The 20,000-nt window shown below is 32.1% G+C and overlaps 1 protein-coding gene across 2 annotated transcripts in view; it reads right to left on the reverse strand.

The window, feature by feature from the left end:
- The window catches only part of LOC145258205 (mucin-like protein), a 176,562-nt gene that overhangs the window by 145,843 nt on the left and 10,719 nt on the right, over window positions 1-20,000 (reverse strand). Inside the window, exon 1 of one of the 2 annotated variants that reach the window (XM_080116139.1) lies at window positions 12,006-13,418. The exons of the other annotated variant lie outside the window; for it this stretch is intronic. The gene's annotated coding sequence lies outside the window, so the exon portion shown is untranslated. Of the gene's footprint in view, window positions 1-12,005; window positions 13,419-20,000 lie in introns of those variants that run through there. 2 annotated transcript variants of the gene reach the window in all.

The raw sequence follows: 20,000 nt of genomic DNA on the forward strand, positions 1-20,000 counted from the left end.
AGAGAAATAAAAATTAAGGTCGCTCTACTTAAGTTACTACTAAAACCAAGTTTCTACGTTCCCCCTCCTTAAGAGAAAATATTTTTTAAGTAATGCATGGAAAAAAATAAATCGTAAGAATCCACAGGAGCACTACTAAAAGTAGTAAATATGGCCGGCTCTCTCTGATTCCTACAACTTGATCAACTGATATGTGTATTTACAAGCTCTCTCCTAAAATCCACGTCGTCTTAAGTGACCTCTACGTCAGACTACGTCAGATTCTAGAAGTCAGATCTATTTTAATTATTGTTTATATTCTGATATTCTTTTCTATTAAAACATTTTATAACAAATACTTTTACATGTAAATATTTATTTCGCTAGGATAATATTCTTTCTTACATTCTGTTTTTACAAAAATTATAACGATTGTACTAATCGTCCAGCACATCTTTCAGCGTTGCAACCAGCGCAATTTCGGCATTGCTCGATAATATCTAAAACTAGGTGACGATTTTCTGAAGAATGCAGTTCAATCCTTAGTACGGGCAAACTAAGAATTTAATTAAAAACAAAATACTACATTTTCACCCCAAACAAGGCACAGTGCTGCTTTGAGGTAGGATGTTACTATCTGGAACATAAGTTGCAGGGATACTATGTAGGGAGTTGAGACGCAAGATGCCTGTTTACATTACACTTGAACTTCTGCATGTCAGTACAGTTGAAGAAGCAGGAATCAAGAAAGAAATTCCAAAGTCTACCAGTTTTGGAGAAAAAAAAACTATTGGAGTAGAAGGCTTTTTGAAAGCTAGAGATCTCTACTGTGTAGTGATTGGATTTTGCTGCTCGTCGGGTTTGTCAGGAGTATTTACATTGAGGGAGTACAAGTGCTTGTAGTTCGTCGGAGCATCTACCATTAAAATACTTATAAAACAGGCAAAGGGATACAACATTTCGTCAATGGGACAGATGTTGAAGCCTAGCTGATAGTGCGGGGCCTATCAGGCTGACGACTCTCTATTGAACCCTGTACAGGAGCAAACTAGTAGCAGATGCACCAGCTCACTTGTGATAACAATACTCCATACATAGGGCGAATGGTGATATTGTGGAGGTATTAAGTTTTCTACCAGGGCGTAACTGAGTGAATGAGAAAAATCTACCCTATGGATTAGTTCGGCATCTCAAAAAAAAAAATCTACCCTATGGATCAGTTCGGCATCTCAAAACGATTTTGGAATAAACCCTAAACATTCATAACTTCAACAAGATGAACCTCGGAAGTTACATCAGCTTAAACGCTATGCGAACATTATACAAGTTGAGATCAGTAGTCTGACTAATCCAAAGAATTCATGTGAAAATATTTACTTTTTTATGTAGCTTATTTCGTAATATATATATATATATATATATATATATATATATATATATATATATATATATATATATATATATATGCACTCATCCACGTACAGTACTGTTTCGCTGTATCACAACTCATCGGTGCGGCTAGATTAGCACTTTCCCTAGTATGTGCTTGAACCTACAATAATCACGTTGATATTAAGCAGTTCTAACCACTGCCTCATAAGTGGGTGATCGCAAATGACCTCTTCACATGTTCATTAAATAAACATTCACCCACCGCATTTACAGTGCTCGGGCCGTTTGATTTTTTACATAGCGGGATCTATATATATATATATATATATATATATATATATATATATGTATATATATATATATATATATATATATATATATATATATATATATATATATATATATTTCCAAGCATGTATTCTATGAATTACCTAATTATTACTTATGTACATACATAATACATTTTCACTACGGGCTTGAAAAGAATATACTGCTACTTCGTCCGGTTTTGGGTCAGTTTTCCTGCTGTCAGAAACGGCACGTTAGTGCCAATGCATAGCTGGTCAGCATATTACTTTATGAAGTTAACAAATAATTAATACATTTTTTAATTTATTTTATTAATAAACGTGCAGAAATCAACTGCGTTGCCTGGTATTAAACGTAACGTAAAGTAAAAAATACGGAAAGGAACTTAGACATATGCAGACGAGTATTATGTTTTTTTTTCCTAAACAGTTCACTTATTGTAAGTAAAAAAATACTCGAGCTGAGATAGAAACCAAAGCATTAAGACACTGAGTCATGTACGATAACCATTAGGCCAACTTGTCACGTATTTTAACAGTATTTTCAAATTTACTTATTCTTAATATTAGGAAGCTGTCATGTGAGCGATTCACGCATGCGCAGTCGTGAAAATGTTGACGAACAGATAAAAATCTGATGATAACCAAGTACCAATTCTTTTGTTTCGACCCTTTTTTTGGATGAAAACCGATTAAAAACTTTTCTACGTGTGTGAATACTCTATGTACTAAAATTCGTTGACTATATAGGTTAAGAATTGTCCAAACACACACACTTTCTCATTTTTATAGAGATATAGATGATGCTTTCGGTTGTCCATATCTATATGCTATTAAGGATATTAGAATAAATAATGTACTGCGATTTCCGCTTGTAGTAAGAAATTAGGGAGGAAGATGCTTATGGAGTTCAAGCTGGAGTTAAAGTTAGCTTTATCCGATGCTCTATCTGTTTATTATTTTTATGGAAGTTCTTCTATATTAAGCATGAGGTTATTTGATGTAAGGAGATAAAGAAGGAAGGATGATTGTCACAAAGACAAGACATGCATATTGACCTTAATCGTAAAAAGGCCAACGCTAAAGGTAAGCAGCAGGAAGAGAGTTCCACTAGCGTGCAGTTCTTGGAAAGAAGATACTCGAATAGGAAGCTGTATTATAGTGATGCACCAAAATAGTGAATTGATGAAGACTGCTAGATTAAGGAGTTCGTCGAATTAGAAAAAAAAACCCCAAAAAACTAGCCTGGTTTCTCGGCGTTGCCCGGGTGTTTGGAGGTTTGTGTTGAACAACAAAAAAAAATAGTAGTAGTAGGCAGGCAGGCTCAAACTTGTACCGCGAAGGAGGAAAAGAACGTGAAAAAACACACATACACTTGACGTCTTTGCCATTGCGTCCATCGTCAAAACGGAAGTGGAGAAGGTTTAAATTAAAATTAGTCAATCGAAAGGGGATGACTTTCGAAATATCGACGAAAAAAGCCGACTTCTCTACGTAGAAAATTGTTCAGTTGAGGGAAAAGGAATTAATGTTTTTAGCCAATTTTTCGATATTTGTCGTTTGAAGGGTCGGGCTTCAAAATGATACCGATCTCATGAAAATCCGTCGCCTCTATCGAAGGTTTTAGGCATACATACATACGCACATACATACATACATACATACATACATAAATTTAAACAAACAGGTGAGATTAATATTTTAGATAATGCTGAGAATTAATCATGAAATTCCGAAGAACACATCTATTTATGTATAAATAAATTTAAGATAACATTTTTGCTAATACAGAGTGTGATTAAGAGATATTGCATGAGTTTTTTTTCAGCTGAACCGGAATAAAAACTCACTAAGTTTGCAATCGGGATTACAGATACAAAGGAAGTTTTTTCAAGAACTTTGTAAACAGAGGTAACATAATATATATATATATATATATATATATATATATATATATATATATATATATATATATATATATATATACATAAAAAAACGGAACCCAGATTTTGTCTTACTATGGATCCCATGCAAGAAGGAACCAGAGATTAGAACTCAGTGGAGCTTCTTCATTAAAAATAAGAATAGAATAGCAAAAAGACTAACAATGTTCTTTCTGTGGGACAGGATCTTTTTGGAAGAGTATAGCTCATTCCGATAGGTAGTTTGTAGCCATAAGACATTTCTGATCATGTAAATCGACCATGCTCCTTTCCCCCATACAATGCTGTAACATTTAGCAATTGTTATATCATTGACGTCCGGGTTTAAGCTTACGTATCATGCACGGCTTTACAAAACAATTAAAACGGTACACTCCACGAAATATAAGACAACCTATTAGTAGAAAACTTCAATGCCTATTGGAAAGAGCTAGAATGCTTATTGGTGAGAGCTAGAATGCCTACTGCTGAGAGCAAGAATGCCTATTGGAGAATGTCTACCGGTGAGAGCTAGAATGCTTACTGAAAGGAGCTAGAATTCCTACTGAAGAGAGCTAGAATACATATTGGAGAGCTAGAATGCCTACTAAAGAGAGCTAGAATGCCTACTGGAGAGCTAGAATGCCTACTAGAGAGCTAGAATGCGTATTGGAGAGGTAGAATGCCTATTAAAGAGAGCTAGAATGCCTACTGAAGAGAGCTAGAATGCCTATTCAAGAGAGCTAGAATGCCTATTAAAGAGAGCTTGAATGCCTACTGGAGAGCTAGAATGCCTACTGGAGAGCTAGAATGCCTACTAAAGAGAGCTAAATGCCTACTGGAGAGCTAGAATGCGCATTGGTGAGAGCTAGAATGCCTACTGAAGAGAGCTAGAATGCCTATTAAAGAGAGCTAGAATGCCTACTGGAGAGCTAGAATGCCTGCTAAAGAGAGCTAGAATGGCTACTAGTGGGAGCGAGAATGACTAATGGAGAGAGGTTGAATACTTACTAGACACTATTCTCGCAGTGTCTAAGGTCTCTCCGTGCAGGGATTTATCAAGCAACTTGCCATGAGAATACTTTTTCTTACAAGTAAATCCTGACTAAATATTGTGAATCACATTCGTGGATTAAATAGTGGCTTTTACGAGGAATGAGCACTTTCGCTTAGTAATGCTACATCAAGTAAAACCATAAAGCTAGATACTTCACCAGACTAGATAAATGTTTGTCCTAGAATCTAGTTAGACCAAGAGCGTCAAATAAGATATACGATAACACATTTAAATGATCAATAGTGGAGAGGAAAAGTCTCTTCCGAACCTTTTCATTAACTCAGTATTTGAGAAGCAAAGAAAACTATTTGATGGAATATGCAGATATCTGTGTATCGCATGTAGTAATCAAGTGTTAGCACTAAGAGGGAAGACCCATGATTTATGATAAATATTGACTGAAGTATTATAAAACAACATATACTCCTAAGAAATAAACACCTATCAGTTGTTTCATAATACATTTAGCAAATGCATAATATACATTTAGCAAACACATAATATACTGTTGCTCTCAAAATTCCATAGTCAATTTCCGTTTTTCTAAACGTATAAAACAACATATACTCCTAAAAAATAAATACCTATCAGTTGTTTCATAATACATTTAGCAAATTTGTGTGTGCCAATTAATTTGGCACATATAATATACTGTCGCTCTCAAAATTCCATAGTCAATCTCCGTTTTTCCAAACTTTTGACGAAATATCAATTGCGGGCTATTTTATCTATCGACCGTTGTTTAAAGTTTTTGTATACTAATGTGTGGCCACTTACTAAGGCCAGAAGAAACTCGATGATAACAGTGAGTGAGATTATCAGTTGGGTGATGAACTATATGAGGATTTCGTTCACAAAGTGATTTGTTTGCATTAGACTTGAATGCAACTATTTTGCTTGGAAAGACTCCGTTGGTAGTGTGAACACACTACCAACGGAGTCTTTCCAAGCAAAATAAGAACAGATAAGAGCAGATAAGAATTTCTTGGAATAAAAACTATGTTCGCTTGGTTGTAAGTGAACAAGAAAAGAAAGGCACTTCGTAGTTTCTGTAGAAAGTAGAGTTCTTGCTGTGACTCTCTTACAGAGAGGAATGAAAGGGCGGAGCTCAGTCGAGCAAATTCCATAGAAATAATGATAGCGTAAAGCAAGACTAGCAATGTCTCTACTATGAGACAGGAGATGTAAGACAGAGAAAAAAAGATCATCAACCCAGCCAGATTGTTTGGCACTACAAAACATTTCCGACTATCGAGGAGTACCTCGCACTGTTCTTTTATATAAAGCTCTATAATCTATAAAATCTTTGTCATTGTGATTCGGGCTAAAGTACACGTACTCCTCACGGATTTAAGAATATATTTACAAAGAACAGGTTACTATAAATAACAAAGAAAATTCTCATAACAAACACCACCCGGATGTATCAAAACATAATATTAAAAAGATTTAGTAGATTTACTCGTAACTTTACTCGGGACAAATAATTGTGTGAACTTAATGTTCTGTCTGTTATTGTGTGACACTGTTAACGACCATTTATATATATAAAAGCCAAACGTCTGTGTGTATGTATGTTTGTTTGTAATGCTAAAACTTTTGAAAGACGGAACCAAACTTGACAAATTTGGTATCATATCGAAGCCCCATCACCTGGATGACAAATATCGAAATTTCACGTCAAACGGACCACTAGAAGTTGGTCAACTGATCAGTTATCTTCGAGGGGGCCCCCAAAAAACCTGTCATTATCTATATATATAAAAGACAAATGTTTGTTTGTAACGCTAAAACTTGAGATGAAAGATTCCTCTCCCCTAAGAATAAAACATATGTTCAATATCTGCTTTTGTTTTTTCATTGTTTATATGGTCCCGAGCAACGCCGGGTAGCCCTGCTAGTTTTTTATAAATAGCGAGAATAATGAAATCCATCAAACAAAACAATCATGCGCGACTTCATGCAGCCTAATAAAAAATAACATTCAAAATATAATTTTACTAAACCTTATATCTAGAATCTTTATTTGATGAAAATTCTATTATAATGTTCTAATTCTACAGTTTAAGGGTTAAGATCGAGTAGTCTTAAGCAATAATTGAAATTCAGGCAACCTTGCTTCATTTAAGTCAAATGACTATAGGTAAGATTCCATGTAGAGCTGAAATATTTGATTTTTTTTAAAAATGAGGTTGGGTCATAATATAGAGACCATTGCAAAAAAAAAAAAAAATACAAATAAACTTAAATGTCGGGAAGTTAAATATTAATATACTTGTCCGTACGTTCAGTGTCACAAAAAAACACCATCAGCGCAAACATTAATTAGTGAGAAACGAATTACCTCTATAGACGTTCTTTATCAGTTAAACATCATTAAAACCCCCCCAAAAATCTCCAAAAATTTACAACAAAATAAAAGGAACATGGCTGTTTGTTTAGGTTTCAAATTGATATTTTATTTTATAATTATAAAAAAAAACATGTTGAGGTGGAGACTAAGATATTTGCTATAGTTTTTTTTTTTAATTTTTAAAATATGTGCAGGTGAATTAACACATGTTCCTTTATAATATATATAAAACTCATTCAGAAAAACGAAACAAAACAAAACAATGTGTTTTGTGTTGAATTTTCATTTAAAAAATCTATTTTTTTTAAATCAATTCTTTTTAGCGTTAAAAGGTTAAAAAAATAATTTGCTAAAAATTGTTTTAAATTCGTCGTTATATTCGTGTTTTATTTTATTTTTTAATCGTTTTAGTTGTGTGTTCTAAAAATGTTCAATTACAGTTATTATTGCTAGTTATTATTATTATTATTATTACTACTACTAATCTTTGTCTGGTTAATACATAGCTTAATATTCTGTTTATCAGAAATCTCGTTTACACGTAGTCAGTGCCCGTTCTTATATACTTTTGAAATCTGCCAAGTCGGACTTTTATTTCTTTGCTGTTTTATTTGTTTGTTCCTTTGCAGCGGTACCGGACAGCGTGTGATTCCAAGGGTTTTAAACTGTAACGACATAGGTAAAAAGTAACGGCTAATGTATTCAAATTGTTTGGGCCATTGTATTTGGTTGGAAAGGCTTTTTAGTGTGAAGAAAGAAAGTATTATCCGATTTTCCAATTTGACAAACCACTTGTTAACATTGAATTATACACCTGTCTACTCTGATGATAGTTTTTTTAAAAATTATTTGTATTGTTCGTTCTTCATTACATTATTAATGTTTTGAAATGTATCCATCCCTAATCTAATTCTTGTCAAACTTTTACAAACAACACTCGTCTAGCTACAGCCACTATCGACAATTTCCCCCGTTCTCTATGCCTAAATTTTAACATGGATTCCATGAACAAATATTTCTTTTTCTAGAACTGCCCGCTCGTGAAACTCTGTTCCGCTAGTCTGTTTTCCAGATGTCAACAATATGGTTGTTTTCAAGTCCAATGTAAACAAGTTTAGCTGAGCCGTCCTGTATATAATAAAATTATACTAAATTCTCATTATTAACGATTACTAAACTGTTGTCTTGATGACTACCGTAAACATCCTCGAGTGGCGTTCGGGCCTTCATAAGTGGTGATCTTATAAAACAAAGTGTGCAACAAATATATATATATATATATATATAAATAGAGAGAGAGAGAGAAAGAGAGAGAGAAGGAGAGAGAGAATATATATATATATATATATATATATATATAATGTTAAAAGTCGACGTATGGTTCTAGATCAGTGATTTTAAACTTCATGAGGGTTTTAGAAGTATGAAAACGATGTTACTTTTTTAATTTAATATTTTATTTTGTATATTTCAAGCAGTCCTCCGCTCTTGGTCACAAAAAAATATCGATATATTTTTGTGACAAGAAATACAAAAAGTAACATCGTTTTCAAGCTTCGAAAAACCCTTATAACCTTTAAATCGCACACACACACAACACACACACACACGCATACACAGATATATCTATAATATAAAGCTGAATGTGTGTGTGTGTATGTGTGTGTGTGGTTGCTCACGAATAGGCTCCTATATGGTTGACTGTTTTAAAAAACTAATTACATATAATGATAGAAGATGTATCGAGATACAGGAATGGGTATGTTTGATCTGGCAGAACGCCGGTTCATTAAAATTGTGGGGTCTGTGTTCGCGCCTGGTCCACAAAGTATGGAAATAAAAAATTTAGAAATTAAAAACAAAAACAAACGTTTACAAGTGTTTTTGATATAGATGTACACAAGAATACTTTGATAAGTATTTTGAACTTAAATAGGGATGGTATAATAAAATTGTGAGGTCTGCGTTCGCGCCTGGCCTCCATAGAATGGAAATACGCACAAACTTTAATAAAGACTTTTCATATGTATCTGCGTAAGTATACTTTGATAATTATGTTTCAGTTTGGAGAAATATGGTATAATAAAATTATGGGGTGTTCGTTCGCACCTGACCTCTATAGAATGGAAATATGTCACAAAGTTTAACAAAGTTTTTTTTAATATAGATCCACAGAATACTGTGATAAGTGTTTCAGTTTGAACAGGTATGGTATAATAAATTATGGGGTTTATCTATTTTATTTTTACTTTCATCATATCTTGCTTTGGTTTTGATACCCCCAAATTTAATCCAAATTTACAACCCTTCCTTTTCATAACCTATCATACTTTCATAAATTCGAATCGATTTTCTGTAGGCTGTTTTTGAACCCAGTCAACGACGGGTACTTTTGCTAGTATATATATATATATATATATATATATATATATATATATATATATATATATATATATATATATATATATACACAAAATTCAAGCAAGGACGTCCGGATTGTCTACAGACTTTTATAATAATATAGATAGTTTTGTTCAGATTTAATTTATTATGAGATGTTAGTGATGAATTTTCTCTATATTGTACATATATTCAAAGATAATTCTGCTATTTAATATTAACTTTTAAAGGTTCAATCCATCGCGGCAGGCGATAACAAGTAAGAAAAATATGAATTAATTCATCTACCTGATCGAAAAAAAAAAGCAATCCTTAATTACAAAATTTAATACTAAAACGAAGTGTGGCGTTTCTGAATACACTGTTACACCAGTTGTGATGTATGGAAGTTTTTACCAATCAATTCGAAAACAACAAAACTGCGTGTGCACCATGATTCTGTCAGCATCTCGTGCACGCAGCGCATCACAAGCGGACAGATATATGGAGATCGTCTTCGGATCTCAGTTTTTGGTCAGAGAGAGATTTGTTTTCAGTATTTCGAAGATGTCTGAATAAAGGGATGTAGTTCAGTAGAGAGATCGCACAAGACTTACGTCAGTTACCTGCCGAGTGACACGCGACCCAATTAATGCAGTATTAGCAAGTGATATGAGGGATAGAGAGAGGTGGTGTGACAGATGCATAACATCTCTGATACTATCAGGACTCTGCAGACGGATATCAGAAACATCTATCTCCATACTTTTTATTTTAAATCAAATTTTCATCCCAAACAAAACACAGTGGTTGCTATCGGGGACATAACACTATAAAAGTATTTATCTAAGTAATCTGCTCAATGTAGTGTAAGAATATATCTGGCTCTTATGATTTATCTCCAATATCCTTATAGGAGTCTGTGACATATTTGCATTGTATAGATGCCTAGTGCGAACGCACTCCCTATGATATAATTATACCATCCTTAAACAAAACAGCAACTACCCTTGGATCATAGTCAGAATGGAAATTTTTAGCTTCACATACGGCCGAAAAGTGACATCAATTTTCTTTTAATTTTTTTTTTTATATTGCATCTTCGGTGATCGGGAGATCCTATTTATTAAAAAAAGAGGATAGAAGGTGATAACATTACAAACATAAAATCAACGTATCTATATTCTAATTTAATGTTCATAGTATACCTATCCTCCTTTTTAATAAATAGGATCTCCTGATCGAATAATTTATAATCTGGAAACCGTAACACACGTTAAATTTACTACAGTGGTAATATATATATATATATATATATATATATATATATATATATATATATATATATAATGTTATATTATATTCAATTTTCACCTCAAACAAGAACAGTGCCACTTTGAAGTAGGGGGCTACTATCGGGAACATAAGTTGCAGGGATATTATGAAGGGAGATGAGCAGCAAGATGTCTACTCACATAACAGTTGAACTTCTGCATATCAGTACAGTTGGTAAAGCAGAATTACGGAAGGGAGTTCCAAAGCCTAGCAATTCTGGGGGAGAAACTATTGGAGTAGAAGTCTTTCTTAGATCTAGGGTTTTCTACTGTGTAGAGGTGGGATTTAATTGCTTTCGGGTTTGTCGGAGCGATTTACGTCAAGGAGGTACAAGTGCTTCTAAGTGTTCAGTGGAAAATTCTATGCAGGTTTGAGTTCAAAATAAGGGTGTCCAAGTTAGCTTAGAATGGTTCCCAATTTCAGAAAGGTTCGCTTTATGAATATATCTATTAATATTGGAATCGTTGTTCGAATAATACCACGTATCAATTCTCATAGATAAACTTATGAAAAATAGTTTATTTTGTTTAATTAATCGTCAAACTTTCACGAAAAACACTCGTCTAGCCAAAACCACTATCAATAATTTCCCACACTGTTTATCTGTGCTCAAACCTAAATGTAGATACTATGAACAAAGACTCTTTCTTAGAACCGCGCGCCCTCTCTTGTGATTGCCTGCTTTCCAGCTGACTACAATCTGATTGCCTTCAAGTCCAACGTAAATAAGTTCTTATTAGCCCCTGATTTTTTTAATACGGAAATCGTTTCAGACAAAGCAAGGAGCCACTAGATATAAAGAACCAAAAACACTCAGGGTCAAAAACATTCAGACGATAAATGTTTAATGGACATATTCCAACGGAGAAAATATTGTCAGAGTATAAGGATTAAAAGACTAAATAAAGGAAACGAGAATTGCGTGACTGTCGAACCTAAACCCAAATTCCACTTTCTATTCTCCATTAATAAAATTATTGAATGTATGGATTCGATTAAAATTGTTGAATGTATTGATTCGATGTGATCGATATATAATTAAATTTATGAAAAACGTGGCAAAATACGATTAAACATCGTCACTGTTTATCTTGATTTAGATTTAATTGGATAGACGGACAACACTGGGTAGCCTTACTGGTAATACTTAGATCTGATAAAGAAGTTTTTATTTCCAAATTGTTCAGAAAAGGATAGAAAACAGCGAAAGAAATGGGCAATATAAGTTGAAGCATGAAAACTATTACAAAAAATAGATAAATACATGAATGTTGGCTTACCTGATTTAGTAAATTGTGAATTAGTTTCCAAATTCGTGGAATCTTGTTTTTAGTAAAAAAAAAAATCACTTAATTCCTGGTACTGTAGTATTGCTAAAAATGTGTAATTCTTTTGTCTTATTTTGGAATTCCTCTCTGATAAAAACTAGGAATTTATGATCGGCCATTCATTTTTATTTTTCGAAATTGATTTGCTATTCAACATGCTTGCAACAAAGATATCCATATGTTTGTATTTACATGTTGACTTGTAGTTCACAACTCTCAGATCGTTTCCTATTTCTTCAATGTAATCTGAAACTGCCAACATCCAGTAATCCATCAACACGACTATTTAGAGTCGATATTTTATTTCTGTGGCATATATTTTTTAATTCTTGATCAAAGTAGTGTTTAATTAGATCCAGTAGCCTATATGTTAACATTGTAGAGATTCGGTTTAGTATAATTTTTTATTTCTATTATTTTGAGGCACAAATAATGGAAGAATTCATATAATAAAACTTTCTGTAGTAAAACCCTCACGCGAAATTATTCCTAAGACTTAAATAACAGTATCACGACAAGAAAACAGCATTAAAAATACAGTAAATTTATATTCCGGTGAGTTAAAGCGAAAACGGTTAAATCCACGAGAGTAATTCGAAATTTTGAAGGGTTCCGGTAAAATCCTCTTAACCAGTCAGCTGTTTTGCGTTCCAGTGTGAAATTTCCGAAATCCAAAGATGACATCAGTTTTGGAGGCTTTTAAAAGTTTGATCAATTAGCGTATAATTAAAGAAATTTGAGCATTTAAAATATTTTTTTATTAAAATTCACTTCGTTTTTTTTTAAATAAATAAAATGTATTGGCCGTGAATGAAAGAACACTTTGTTTTAAAATAATTTTTATATAGTTTTTTAAAATCAAATTTCGCCAAATTCAATCCAAGTTTACATCATTCTTTCGAATATGTTATCAAATTTAAACACTTGTAAATAAATATAATTTAATGAAATCTTCTTTAATATTAAAATATGTATTGTTAGCAAGAAATAACACTTTTTATAATAATGATAATAATAAAAAAAATGTTGGTAAACTTTTTAGTAGACCTGCACGGGGTAAGTCCAACTTTATGACAAATGTTTGACAGTTGTTGTTTTGTCTTTGATACGGCCGTAATAAATGCCTTTTTTTATTTAATAGTTCAATAGTATTTTTTCATATAAATATATCTTTCATTTAATAGATAAAAACTCACTTTTTATAAATATATTTTTCATTGAATAGTTAAATACGCCCTTTTTTAAATAAATATATCGATCTTCAAAGATGAAAGACTTTGATTTATCTTTAAATAGTTTGAAAGACTTGAAGCACACGTTGCCAGGTAATATCTGTCCCTCCAGTGACGCCGCCTTCGTAATTCTAATTATATTCCAAGTGTATTAAAACTAAGCCTATATGACCAAGCCCACTTTATCACGGTGGTTGACTCCTGTGTCTACTATTGTGCATGTTTGTAGGTATGTGTGTGTGTGTGTGTGTGTGTGTGTGTCTTAGTATGGGGTTGTAGTCAGAGTCGTAGTAGCACGTGAAGAGGGAAGGGGATAAGATATTTTTGTGGGTTGTTTTTTCTCTCTTCTTTTTTATGCAATGCTAGTTATAGTCTTGTCTTGACATGAAAGAGTTAGTGTGTAATGTTACTTAAACATAACGCCATTATTTTAAAAATAGCTTCAAATTGAAATGTCAAGAATGCGCAGGTTTTCGTTCTTCTAAATTATATGAAAGGTTTGTGGGTCTCGTCCAGACCACTCTAGTATTTAAAATATATCTTACCAAAGGGGGTGTATTTATAATTTAGATAGATCCAATAAGACGGTCAGTGGTTAGCTAATCTCTCACGCTTAATTGTAAAATGGCATTTGTATGGATAAATGTGTTCTATTTTTATATACACTTCACTTTTGGCGTTTTCGGGATTGAATAAACACACCATGCGCATTTACTTATGTCGTACATTGTTAATGTTGAATTTTGGATTTAAGGCTCATGTATGTACTTATCATAAAATTGGTGAGGGGGGCAGGTTGTTGAACTCGGGAATCTTTCTGTCGAACTTAGGAATCTGTTTAAAATTTCGAACAGAACCTTAAACGGGGGTAGCATATTCTCGGTCGTTCAGCCATGACTGGGTAGAAGATCTAATTGATTTGCAATTGTATTTTTTGAGTGCTGCCCGCACTTCAAGAAGAGTGTAACTTACAACTGAATTTTATCAAGTACTTTATTCACTACGCCATTGATCCTTGTAGGAGCTGTAAGCCTAATCTCTGATTTTAGGGTTCAATGTTATTACATATTACGTACCACAATATATCTATCTATCTATCTATATATATATATATATATATATATATATAGACAATATATATATATATATATATATTGTCTATATATATATATATATATATATATATATATATATATATATATATATAGACAAAAGATTCTGAAACACCAGTTGGAGATATTCATTGATTTAAAACCACCTGAACAGTGAGATTTTTTTTTTTTTTTTTCCCCCACTGTTCTTCCAACTGTTACCAAAATTCCCTTCTTCCCTCATTCGTTTTCTTAGTTTTTAATTTATCATTCTGACGTGTCCTCTTAGAGGGTCAGACGATAAGGCCTTAAGGTAATTTTAATAATTTCACCTGCCCATTTCTTGTTTTTTTTTTTGGTATTTAAATTAAATGATGTTTCCTCTGAAATTTCTCCTTCCATTTTGCTGTACCAAAAATTTACATATATATATATATATATATATATATATATATATATATATATATATATATATATATATATATATATATATAGTCACCCACATACAGTACTGTTTTGCTGTTTCACAGCTCATCAGTGCGGCTAGACAAGAAAATACCTCAGGCCAGGATCAGAATCCGATCGTCCAAAAAAACAGTCGGGGCTTTTAACCGTGGCGCTATACTACTGCTGCTATGCGGGCAGTAAATTAACAATGTTTTGACATTGGCCAATATATATATATATATATATATATATATATATATATATATACACTATAAATGTGTTTTTTTTGTTTATTGATATTCATATTAAACACCTTTTCTCCATTTATTTAAAAAGAAAATACGACTTTGTTACATATGAATCGTGGAATTGCATTAATGTGCAAAAGACTAAGAGAATTTGCATATTTTTTGGAACGTTAACCTTAATTAATTCCCTAGTAGTTTTTTTTTCGGTTTTCTTAACGAACGATCATTTTAAATTTACTGTTACGTGTAATTATATTCATGCAGATATTCTACATGATTTATACTTGCATAATATTTGCGCACAAAGGTTATAGTAAATACAAACGTCTTTCTATATATATATATATGTATATATATATTATGTATGCGTATATATATTTAATAAAATCTTTTCATACAAACCTCTTCTGTCAGTCTTTGGTCTACAGAAATGAAACTTGATATATAGGGTATTTAAACCCATGCGAAACGTTATATATATTTTTTTGTTTTTTTTTGCCGGAGACAATCGGTGCAAAAGTGTGAAAATTAAAAAAAAAAAGGAATTTGCTTGGCGAAAGTTAAACGACGGCATTGCGAATATGCATGCGTAACGCAATAGCTGTGGGGTCATGTTTTAATTTTTAGCCTTGAAGCAAACATGTCTTCATAGCTCGGGCATTAATGTCAAAGGAAAAAGTAAATCGTAAGCTAAACGTTTTAGTTTCGATTCTCGATGGTGGCACACGAGTCATTTTCTTTAAACTTTATATATATATATATATATATATATATATATATATATATATATATATATATATGAATGTATATATATATATATATGTGTGTATATATATGTATCTATATTTATATATACACATATATATATGTATATATATATACATAGATATGCATATATACGTGCATATATATGTTTAAATATATACATATATATATACACATATATGCACGCATTTATATATGTGTATATGTATATATATATATATATATATATATATATATGTATATACGTATGTATATATATATTTTTTTAACAAAATCAAGACATCAAGGAATAGATTGCTAGCAACAAATAATGTATTTCATCGTTAGTTACAATTATTTCAAGGTTATTTGAAAAAATTCAAACATTATGTCGTTTGAAAATTTTCACATGAATAGCCTATCTTCAGACGTATTGAATAAACACACTTTAACGATGAACATTATGGTGTCCATTTTCCTTATATGGAAAAACATGGGAAACTGTTTTACCTACATCTCATCCTTCCAAAGTTTTTTTTAAGATTCATATATTTACCTATTTTCATATCTCTATTAAAAAAAAATCAATAGAATTATCATACAACGTTACCACTAATTACTTATGTTCACTTAATATGTTTTACTAAAACTATTCATTAATTTATTTAATTAAATTTCTTTATTTAATTTACATTATTTTTTTAATATATAATATATTATATATATATATATATATATATATATATATATATATAAAGATGAGAGTAGTAGTCCAAAGAATCCGAATAATTTGATATAACATTGTCTGTTCATGTTTTCCTATGAATTGTGTACCGGATGACCTTGAGTTGATAAATCATGACATGATGTCTGCGTGCAACTTGGTTCAGTTCTTTGTTTATATTATAGATTTTTTTATTACTTTTCGGGTTATTTAATAACGAAATATCTATTGCCACTGATTAATTATATGCGATTAATTGAGCCCAATTTGCTATTTTATCTGTAGCTGAACGAAGTTATTCCAGTGGTAAAAATTCCTTCGAGACTAGTATCAATTTGATAGGAACTGAATTTAACATAGCGGATTCCGTAGCTTCTTGGAATATGTATTAGGTTTGTTTAGCTCAGTGTAGACAACGTTTTAAAAAGAACGCAGTTACGCGTACCTGCTCTCTTTCACTGTCTCTGTCTTTCCACTTCCTCTCTCTACTTGTTTCTCTCCTTTTTCCTCTTTGACAGTTCTTGTCTGAACTTGAAAGACTCTAAATGGCGTAAGACCAATTTTGTTGCTGTTGTTAGCAATAAACAACCGTTATAAAATGTGAAATCTCAACCTATCGAAGTCGGAACAAATCTGATACAATGCCACATACCTTGTAAACACAAAGGACTCGATATCCGTTTCAAAAGATCTCTATAAAAATACCGAGCATTAAAAAGGAAACTATAATATCATCTGAGTTACTTACTGCTGTCCACGTGTGAGTTTTTAATATCATCGACGCAAAAATGAATAAAAAAAAATATCATCGCTGTAAAAAGACCTATTAGTTCGAAAGCCTGTTCATTCATATTTTCAAGGTAAATAAATAGTTAAAAAAAAAAAAAAAAAAAAACTTATCGAGTTTGCCTTCCTAAAATTTCTCGTAATAATTTAATACGAAGCAATATTTGAACATCTCAGTAAATTTTATTATATACTAGCAGGACCGGTTAACTGGCGTTGCCACGTGGAATCATGCCCTTCCTTCGTAAAAATTTAAACAACGGTAGTTGGTGGTGGCCAATCCCCAACGCCCTATGGTAAAGAACGGCTTTTGGAAGGAATAGGCCAAAATATTGGGTAGGTTTTTTTTATATGTAAAAGATACCATAAATAAACCTAGAAATTTTTAAGTAAGGCAGATGTATCTTTTAATTGTTCGCCTTTTGAAAACCATAATCATCGTCAACGCATTCATTTGGTTGTTGATTGTAGCTTATAAATGTATGAAATATATATATATATATATATATATATATATATATATACATAATGTAGTTCTATGACGTGTATAGCGGCCCTACAGTAGTAGTAGCCATAGTAGTACTTATTTTTCGAAGCCTGAAATACATATGTTCTTGTTATAGTGTTAAGTTAATAGTATTGTCTGAAATATACTCACGCCAGGACGTCAGTTTGTCGTCGGTAAAACTTGTACAAATTTATACATGTCGTTTAATTACAACACTAGCTATTCTTATCAAAGCATGAGCAGACTTATCATCGACGCCACATCAGTCGTCTGACGAGAGGCGATGTATCAGCGTGATTTTAGCCAGGTGTACCGGCCATTTTAAAAAATGAAACGCAGTTTCCGGTAAACTTTAGTATATCTTCCATTCGATTATGCAAGTGGTCCATCCCTGATATTTTACTCACCACCCATGTAAATAGTCTAAGTTCGTTATTTCAACTATGCACGCTTACAAACACAAATGCGGTACATTTTGAATCTGGATTAATTAGGAGTGTACCTATGTGTGTTTCGGAAACCTGATATCGCATAATTGCGTGTGTAAAGCCTCTTTGATTCTTTAGTGACCTCTTATTTCATCCGATATTTTCCAAAAATACTTTGGTTACTTTTTTTACCCTTAGCTAATTCTTATTCTGTCTCAAAAGGATCGACAGAATTATCGTTCTTTTATCTGATTTGGCAACTTATTTAAAGGATGCATACATATGTTAGCAACGTAAATCTACTTAACCAACATTTATTTTAGGTTTGGAATCAAGTAGATTTTACGGGATATTCAGACTTGCTTTGTTTGCAAACTGAGAGATTATGAAAGTAGTTACGTTGGTAGAAGTCACGGTGCTTTTTTTGGTCGACATGATTTTACTTGATAGAACAGGAGATCGAACTCAGGATAGCTTCTTCAGCGGTGTCTCTCTCTGCACTAAAGATCAGGAATATTACTAAATACCATTTCCCACATAGATGTGTATAATAAGATATATGTTCGGCACAAATGGCTGGGTCAATCACCGCCATGCTAATGTTTGAGCGTTTGATTCCATCACTTTGCCTCTGAATTTATCACAGCCAGTTAAAAGACTATATTTGTTTTGGAGTGATTCTAACTTCCTATCTGTTTTTGTGATTATACACCTTTTTTTTAACTATAAGATCAATTAGTTTTACATTTCATGTAGAGTGATTCCCATATACAAACACACAAAATAAAAAAAGGACACATTCGAGATAGATGTATCATCGTTTAAATGGGATTATAGTGAAACTTTCATTTTAACCTACACGAAGCTCTTTTTCCAGTGAATTAGTAAATCGTATTACTTTGACCGTTTTTAATGGGACGGCGCTTACGTTTTGGGGAGGATCTTAAATGCTAGATAGAAGACTCAGCATATCAAAATCACTCGGAAGTAAACTGATATTTATGAAAATTGAGAGTACATGGCTTAAGTTAGGGCGTTAGGTGAGTGTTTATATATATATATATATATATATATATATATATTTAAATAAGGGAGTAGTCACCAACAATGTGTATTTTTTAACATTATTTTATTATTTCGTGTCTTGGTTTTTCATTGAGAATTATGTTTGGATCATTGTAATAATGTTTTTAAGTTATTGAAATCGTTTACGTACGTTTCAGACGGTCTGATGCGTCCTCGTCAGAAATTATTTTCAAATGTGTAAAAATGGCGATTTTCGTTAGTTTGAAGTTTTTCCAAGGGGTGGAGGCTTGTAAGTGTTTATTATACATTGGTATGCTTTTTCTTTTTTTTTTTTTTGTCAAAATCTCCCTTAACAAAAAAAAAAAAGCATACCAATGTATAATAAACACTTACAAGCTTCCACCCCTTGGAAAAACTTCAAACTAACGAAAATCGCCATTTTTACACATTTGAAAATAATTTCTGACGAGGACGCATCAGACCGTCTGAAACGTACGTAAACGATTTCAATAACTTAAAAACATTATTACAATGATCCAAACATAATTCTCAATGAAAAACCAAGACACGGAATAATAAAATAATGATAAAAATACACATTGTTGGTGACTACTCCCTTATTTAAATATACATCTTTCTTTCGTTGGAATTTCTTAAATCATTTTATATATATATATATATATATATATATATATATATATAAATATATATAT

This window comes from Euprymna scolopes, chromosome 33, assembly GCF_053919585.1.
Source record: "Euprymna scolopes isolate OS-2025 chromosome 33, ASM5391958v1, whole genome shotgun sequence".
NCBI lineage: Eukaryota > Metazoa > Mollusca > Cephalopoda > Sepiida > Sepiolidae > Euprymna > Euprymna scolopes.